This window comes from Bubalus bubalis, chromosome 22 (genome assembly GCF_019923935.1).
Source record: "Bubalus bubalis isolate 160015118507 breed Murrah chromosome 22, NDDB_SH_1, whole genome shotgun sequence".
Taxonomy (NCBI): Eukaryota; Metazoa; Chordata; class Mammalia; order Artiodactyla; family Bovidae; genus Bubalus; species Bubalus bubalis.
The window spans coordinates 35163367-35172501 of record NC_059178.1 but is presented as its reverse complement, the minus strand read 5'-3'; the positions used below and the strand labels follow the sequence as shown (position 1 = coordinate 35172501).

General features: G+C 34.1%; 1 non-coding gene across 1 annotated transcript; it reads right to left on the bottom strand.

Moving 5' to 3' along the window:
* Positions 1-1364: 1364 nt before the first annotated feature.
* On the bottom strand, positions 1365-1437 carry TRNAC-ACA. The gene has a single exon. It is a non-coding gene; the product is annotated as a tRNA-Cys (tRNA).
* Between the last annotated feature and the right edge of the window lie 7698 nt (positions 1438-9135).

Genomic DNA, 9135 nt, shown 5'->3' with positions numbered 1-9135 from the left:
TCTGCCCACGGAATTCTCCAGGCAAGAATACTGGAGTGGGTTGTCATTCCCTTCTCCAGGGGATCTTCCCAGCCCAGGAATCCAACCCAGGTCTCCTGCATGGCAGGCAGATGCTTTACCATCTGAGCCACCAGGGAAGCCCCTATGCATTTAAGCATAAGAATGTCATTTGGTAAGCAGTGGAATGCTCTGAGATGGTTCAAAACTTCCTATAAGGTCAAACATATAGTTTGCTAGTATCCAGCACCCACTACCCTTCTGCTAAGCACATATAACCACCATCAAGATAAATGAAAATCACATCACCCTATTCCCTCTCATATAATAGATTTATGGATTTCTTTTTAACACAAGGACTGATTGGATACATTGTGATTAAAATAAGCTCCATATTAACATAGGTATGTACCATTCTAAATTCCCTGCAATTCACCCATTTGCTCTGTTTATTAAATAAAGAACACTTTATAAAAAATTACATATTTTTGCATTAATAGCAAAATGGTATTTTTACAGCCATTACTATTGCAGATATGTATATTTAGAGGAATATTTTTTGTATGTACTTTGAGTGCACTTTTTATGGACATTTTATATTAGACAAGAGAACAATGCAACTATTTTGTTAAGATTGCATTTTAATAACTTGAGCTAAAGGATTTTCTATGTCTTGTGCACAGAATAGAATTGATTTATGAGGAAGGATGAAAAGGTGTTCATCTTTTATTCCCCAAATACTCCTGTCCTAACAAAAGTGTCAATTTAAATTGATTGGTTAGCTAGTGCAGCACACTTGCATACAACTCAAAAAATGGGATGTTCAGCCTAAAGCTTAGAAAGCTAATATTTTTATAACTTCAAATACATTTGCCCAAGGTTTAAATGAGTAACTCTTTGTATTTGACATGTATTTGTATTATATTGTTAGTTTAAATAGCTTTAACTTGATTACATCCTTGATTCAAGTACTAATATCATTTTGTTTGAAGTTTTTCTTATGACCAATTTTTACTTACAGATTGATGTTTATTTCAAGTTGCAAAAGATCAAATATTGTATAAGGTAAGCATAATCAGAAATTGTACAGTTATTTTTACTACAATGTTCAGCTTTATAAAAACATGTAACCTCCAATTTTTCAATATGAAAACTCAATATGTCAGTTTGATTTCAGTAAATATATAAATATTTTAGGTACATATTAATTTTAGTTTTCTTAAGTGTAGAAGTGAAGTGAAGTGAAGTCACTCAGTCATGTCCGACTCTTTGCAACCCCATGGACTGTAGCCTACCAGGCTCCTCTGTCCATGGGATTTTCCAGGCAATAGTACTGGAGTGGGTTGCCATTTCCTTCTCCAGGGGATCTTCCTGACCCAGGGATTGAACCTGGGTCTCCTGCATTGTAGGCAGATGCTTTACCATCTGAGCTACCAGGGAAAATAGTCTAAAAATGTTTACATTTACATGAAAAATTTGTAATTAAGTGAAAATAGCAAACATGCTGAAAACTCCTAAAATGCTTTCATTTTAGTAAAATAATGCTTATTTAACTTCCATAGATTCAACCAACAGGTTAGCTGTGTACTCAGGATCGGTAGTTATTGAATCTATGGAATGAGCAGCAATGAAGGTGTCTATTTCTATGCCATAATTTTCTTTTTTTTTTTTTCAATTTGAGATTAAATTTATTTGTTATTTTATTTTATTTTTTTAAAAATATAAATTTATTTATTTTAATTGGAGGTTAATTACTTTACAATATTGTATTGGTTTTGCCATACATCAACATGAATCCGCCACAGGTATACATGTGGGGATTTGTTCCCCATCCCAAACTCCCCTCCCTCCTCCCTCCCCGTACCATCCCTCTGGGTCGTCCCAGTGTGCCAGCCTCAAGCAACCAGCATCATGCATCGAACCTGGCCGTAATTTTCTTAATGTATGAAATTACTCATGAAGTTAAATTCACTTTTTAATCGTGTTACTGACATAACACTGGTATTCCATATATGAGGTGAATTTGTTTTAATTACTACAAAACTCTATAGTCAGCTTTTCATGGATGTTTTACTTCCATAAATTTTACTTATTTTCATCCATTTTACTTATCAGTGATATGTTGGTATCTAAGTATCAGGTATTTAGATGGCTTACTTTCATTTACTTCATTCTATCACACTCAGTGATTTTTAGTGCCCAAGAAAATAGTCTGTCATTGTTTCCATTGTTTCCCCATCTATTTGCCATGAAATGATGGGACTGGATGCCATGATCCTAGGTTTTTGAATGTTGAGTTTTAAGCCAGCTTTTTCACTCCCCTCTTTCACTTTCATCTCGAGGCTCTTGAGTTCCTCTTCGCTTTCTGCCATTAGATTGGTGTCATCTACATATCCGAGGTTGTTGATATGATATTTTCCCCAGCAATGAAACATCAGCACTTATTAAATGTTAGAAAATAAACAACTATTGCTCATAAAACAGTGGGAAAAAGATGTCATTACTTTCAAAATTATGTGCTTAAGAAAACTACATTAAGATAGCTTTGACCATCAGTGCTGAGAGGTCACAATTGGTCACAATACTTTATACTCCATTAATATCCAAAAAGATAATTACTGAGTTCCATATTACTTCCAATATCTTCAAATCCTTCTGATTATACTTCTGCCATTAGTCTTTACAGTCTGAAAAGATTGTAAATAAAGAATGTAACAAAAAAAAGGGAATTTTAAGCCATTTCTAACAAACTATTCAAGTAAAACCAATTACAAAACTATTCATAAGTCTATCAACTTCCCTGATCATTTTATTCATAAATCTTGCATTGATATTTGGATGATTCTATTTTTGAGTGGTGGAAGACTAGTACCAGCGTTTGAAAAGTAAGGTAGTTTATCAGGGCATCTGACCACTTGATACTTTTCAGATAAGCCAAGTTGTTTCATTTTATTTGAAAACACTCTTAGAATTGATAGTTAATATTTTATTGCAGATAATGTGTATAAACATATTTTATTTCAGTATTTATAATTCTTTATTAATACAGCTTAATTCTAGCTTGTAAGTCACAGTTTAGAGTATATTGAGCTTGAAAACTAGAATCCATTGAGAAGGAACAGAGTTCTCCAAAAGAAACACAAACATTAATATTCTAATGTCTATATATGGTATTGAAGTGAAATGTTCTTGTTATCTGTAACATTTAATCTTATTAGAGAGAAAACTATGGAGCAGTTATACTCTGCTGACTGTATTGCCATTGTCATATTGTTATTTTCTTGTTTTGCTTTTCCTAAAAGCCATTTTTTTCATTACATCAATATTTTTTGTTTGCTTATTTTTTTGGTGGGGTGTTTTGGTTTTACCTCATATTTTCAGTTCCATTCTCTTGTCTTTCATGATTTATTGATGACATCGATGTGGAGATTTATGATATTTGATGGTATTTCTGAGTATTTGAACCTCACTATACCCTCACTATACTAGTGAATTAAATGAAAACTCTTCCTTTCTATGTCACCCTTTTTCACTGCCTTACCTTCTGTTCCAATTCTTCTGTCCTGTCATTATTGACAGATTTAAGAAGGCATTGCATTATTCATAAAATGAATGTCTAGAAGACATGATGATTTCATGTTGCTTTTTTGGTATAAGTTGTGATTTATTATTGATTGATCTATTTGTTATGCAAAGAAAAAGTGAAGATAAAATATGTGGGGGAATGTTAGCTGTCTTACTTGAGACAGAGATGACATAAAACTCCAAGAGAAAGGGAGAAAATTTTATTATTTTGGAATTATTTTATTCTATCATTTTGGAATGTTGACCAAACTACTGCAAAATTATATTTTTGTTTATGATGTGGCTGGAATTTAACTGCCTAATAAAAATGTTTCAAATGATATATCTATAACTAACATCAACTTCTAAGGTAAATATTAATCCCTTTCTAATCATATCTTTCTGTTTTCTTGTATTGTTTTCATATCACTTGTTCATCAAATTAAAATATTAAATTTTTCTTTATTGAGTAACTGACCAAGTAAAATCACAATTGAAAAATTAATTCAACAAGCTTCATTTAAACTACTATTACCTAATTATCTGTGGTTTTCTGACAAATTGTCTTATTGATTTTTATTTATTTTTTGAAAACCACATATTGGAGAAAATATTCTTAAAAGTAAACCAATGGAAACACATATTAAATTCTCTGCTGATGTTTACATGAATTTTACAGAAATATTCCCTGGAATGCTTAATCATCTCTGTTTCTATAATTTGATATAAAAGCATAAATCAACTTTTTCTTTCTCCCCCACCTTTCCCACCATACTTCTAATATCTATTTACTTCTCTCAGATCCTATAGCTGCTATTTAGTTCATATGCTATTTATATATTTTTCTGATTAAGTTTCATTTTTCAAATATAAAGGATTAAATGCAATTCTTCTGATTTTTCCTCCATATTCCATTATGGAGGGAATATTTTCTCAGGCTAATATTTTCCCTTATTTTCTCAGGCTAATATTATTTAGTGTTAAAAGATTACCACCAACAACTTATTGTATAGCACATGGAACTCTGCTTAATGTTATATGCTAGCCTGGATGGGAAGGGTTTGGGGGAGAATGGATAACATGTATACGCATGGCTGAGTCCCTTTACTGTTCACCTGAAACTATTACAACATTGTTAATTGGCTATGTCCCAATACAAAATGCTTTTGGTGTTAATAAAAATAAAATAAAAAAATATAATATTTAGTGTTTGGTTTTATATACTATCAACTGCCAGAGTATGAAGAATCCATGAGATTTTACATATATATATATATATATATATATATATATATATCTCCTTCATCTACTTTGTCTTCCTCTATCTTCCAACACTGGAGAAAGAAATGGCAACCCACTCATTATTCTTGCCTATAAAACTCCATGGACAGAGGAGCCTGTTGGACTACAGTCTACGGGATGGCAAAGAGTCGGACATGACTGAGCACTCTCACACGCATTTTTCCACAGTCATTTCATAATTTTTATTTAATCATGCTAAGCAAAAATCTAAATTGGCTACCATGATCTTCATCCTGTATAATCCCTTCCCCTTGAATGTGGGTAGAATGTGTGATTTTATTATTTTCAATGCAGTATGGGAAAGGTGATAAATAGGCTGCCACTCTCGATTAGATTATCTTGTAAAACTCTATATTAGCAGAGTACGGAGAAGGCAATGGCACCCCACTCCAGTACTCTTGCCTGGAAAACCCCGTGGATGGAGGAGCCTAGTAGGCTGCAGTCCATGGGGTTGCTAAGTCGGACACGACTGAGTGACTTCACTTTCACTTTTCACTTTCATACATTGGAGAAGGAAATGGCAACCCACTCCAGTGTTCTTGCTTGGAGAATCCCAGGAATGGCGGAGCCTGGTGGTCTGCCACCTATGGGGTCGCACAGAGTCGGACACGACTGACGCGAGTTAGCAGCAGCAGCAGCAGTGAGAGAAACCCTCTTGCTTGCCTAAAAAAGCAGTCAGGTGGTGACCTGCCTACAGGGAGGGGAACATGGCAGGGAACTGCAGATGGCCTCTAGAAGCTAAGGGTTTCTTCCAGCCAACAGGACTATCATCACACAACCGTAAGGAATTGAATCCTTCCAAAAACTACATAAATTTGTAAAAGGACTATGTGTTCCAGAAAGAAACACAGCATCCTCAACACATTACTTGATATCTCATGAGAAAACCCAGCTATGCTTTGCCTGGACTCCTGACTTGTTAAACTAGGAGATAGATGTGTGTGTGTGTGTGTGTGTGTGTGTGTGTGTGTGTTTAAGCTGTTAAGTCTGGTGATGATTTATTACATGGCAACAGAAAACAGACACAAATATTTACACTGTTGTGACTGAAAATAGAAGTTACAGCTAAAGCATTATACTAAATTTACAATTTGTTTCTTATACAACTTTTTGTTTCCATGATATTAATAATTAGTGTTTTTCTATTGTGATTAGTAATCCATGTGCCTATGATTAATCATCACATGATTCTCTCTAGATGTATAACCCTGCATTCAGAATATTAAAACACCAGTACCATCAGGACATCTTCTAGGGCCCCTTTCTTCATTCTCCAAAGGTGACTGGCTTCCTTCTGACAGTCCTAATCAAGAAATGTCATTCTAGCATCTCCATTTCACATCAACCTGAAGTGTCCTGTCCCTCTTTTCTGTGATGGTTTTTATATCCCTTGTATCTTAGGTCTTCTACTTCTTTGCTTACTCTGTTGTTTTGGGGAAAAACATCCTCCAGTAGTTTTCCAAAGAAGAATACAAAGCAGATACATTTTGTAGTACAACCCCAGCAACTCAAAGCACATGCTGAAATCCAGTTAGACTCACTCAGATTCACTTTGTCCAAATTATTCCTTTCTCTTCTTTCAGAAAAAGGCAGGACAGTCACTTATGAGATGATTGAGGAAGATAAATCTGAATCTCTCTGCTTTCCCTATCTATTCACTTCCACTTTCATAGTTTCCTATGGCTACTGATTTCTGAGTCTTTTAAGAATTGGTCTCAAAGTTACTTCCAGTCATTTTGGTGCCTTAGATCTTATCTGGCTCAAATCTACTAGTTGAGTCAGTATTCACCCATCTTTCTTCCTGTTTTCAAATGCTATTGCTGTTGTCTCTTTTCCCATTGTTTTGGTCCTGAGGATTTCTACCTGTTTATTTGTATCCAATTAGTGTAATTTCAGTATGGCTTCAGAAATTCAGGAGGTATTTCTGTTTGTTCTTCTATTTTTTAACCATAAGCTCTAAATTATATTAAAAGACTTACAGTTGCCTTACTAGCCACTAAATACTAGGACATAAGTTACTTTAGAGGAATATTCTTAATGTAGATCATTACTACTGCTACTACTACTAAGTCACTTCAGTCGTGTCCGACTCTGTGTGACCCCATAGACGGCAGCCCACCAGGATCCACTGTCCCTGGGATTCTCCAGGCAAGAACACTGGAGTGGGTTGTCATATCCTTAATGTAGATCATTACTTGCATGCAAATATGATTATTACATACTATATGTATGTATAAATTGGGTAGTATGTATAGAGAATGTATAGAAACTATAGAATTGGAGTATTTTTAATATGTTTTTTGTTTTTATATAATATACATATGTACTATGTAGTATGCCATATTTTATATTTGTATAAAATATATATATATATACACATACACCATATATGGTATATACATATATTACATATATGTGTATTATATTCTTAATTATTTGTGTGAGGTTGAAAGACTTTCAAACCATACACATTATCTAATTGGCTAAATCATGTGAGACACACATGCTTATATTTTCTAGAAACATGTCTGTCTGAACAAAGCCATTCATCCAAGAATTAATAGCACAGTTTTATTTGGTTGTATCAGTGTAGTGGTGATAGAACTTCTTTGATTCAATTCCTTATTTTAATGGAATTTTGGTTGCTCTCTAGCTTGAGGTTTCAAAACTCTCCTCAAATTCATAATAACTCACTATTTGATGATGCCAGCTACCTTTTATTATATTATTCAGAGTAAAATATTGCTACAAGAGCTGCTCTGTTAATACAGATCACATTACCTAAAGCTTGGGTAATTTGGGCTCAGGAATTTTTTGTCATCTTGACAGTCTAGTGTTGCATTCAGTGAAATAACACATTGAATGTGTATGTTCTTAAGCACCTGGCTTAATTGAAACCCATGGCAATGAAAGCATAACTGGCCTGAATAGTAAACTATAGATAATCACCGTGCAGAGAAAAGTGTCAAAGACAGGCTTATGTCTTTACTGCCTTTAAGTCAAAGGCAATAACAGGTCTTTTATTTGATCCAAGGTAGGGGAAGAATTGAAACTTATTTTTCAATGTTAAACTGTGGATTGAGAGTGGCAATCGATTTTTTAAATTCTAAATTCACACTGATCTGTTTTAACTACACATCAAATAAAATCATGAAGAAAATGATATGTTTTTGTTTCTTTATACGCCACATCAATTGTGATTAAACAACAAAGGGAAAAAGAGACATATTTAAAACAGAAGAATTGATGGAGATTGAACACAAATAATCCAAAGCACAAGGATGCTTTGAATGTCCTAATGATGAGTTCTGTAGCTGGAATTAGAAGCAAAAAAGTAAGTGATTCTGGAACCCTAGCAAGAATCCAGGAGCTATAAGTCTTTTACCAAAAAGAAGATTTACTCTTGGAAAAAAAAATCCCTGGGTGCCTCTGAGCTTACACTGAAAAACTCCAAACACTGTCATCGCCTGGAATGTCATCGCCTGGTTCCAACGTGATTCCAGAATTTTTCCTCAAGCTCTAATCAGGCTCTTGCACCAATCAGGCTCTTGCATTTTAATTTAACTGAAATATGAGCACGTATTTTAATTTCCTCACCAAATTGCAATGTTTTATAAGGTAAGATTTCACAACACCAGAATTATTGTCCATGCTGATATGTCCACATTTTATTTGATGGTTTCAGATGGATGACTGTTTTAGAGAAGGGAAACAATTTCAATATTAGGACAAAGCCTGTTACTAAAAGTTAAAAAAAAAAAAAAAAAGCTTCACGATCATAATCGTAAAGTGTTAAATTATCATCTCATGTTGTTGTGCTGTGCTAAGTCGTGTTAGACTCTTTGAACCTCATTGACTATGCTGCCAGGCTCCTCTGTCCATGGGATTCTCTAGGCAAGAATACTGGAGAGGGTTGCCATGCCTTCCTCCAGGGGATCTTCCCAAACCAGGGATCGATCACACAGCTCCTGGATCCCCTATATTGGCAGGCAGATTCTTTACCACTGTTCTACCTGGGAAGTCCTCTCATGTTATCAAAATTAAAAGTGAAAATCAATGAAAAAATTAATTTTATTTAATAAATTCAGATTTTTTATTATCCTTTGCACTTTGAGCTGAAAATTTGTGATGTAAAATGTTTAACCTTGTATTAGTCAGTGTTCTCCAGAGAAACAGAACTGATTAGAATATAACAGACAGATAAGATATAAAATGAAATTTTTTATAGAAATAGCTTCACACAGTTATGAAGATGAAAAATTCCCATAATTA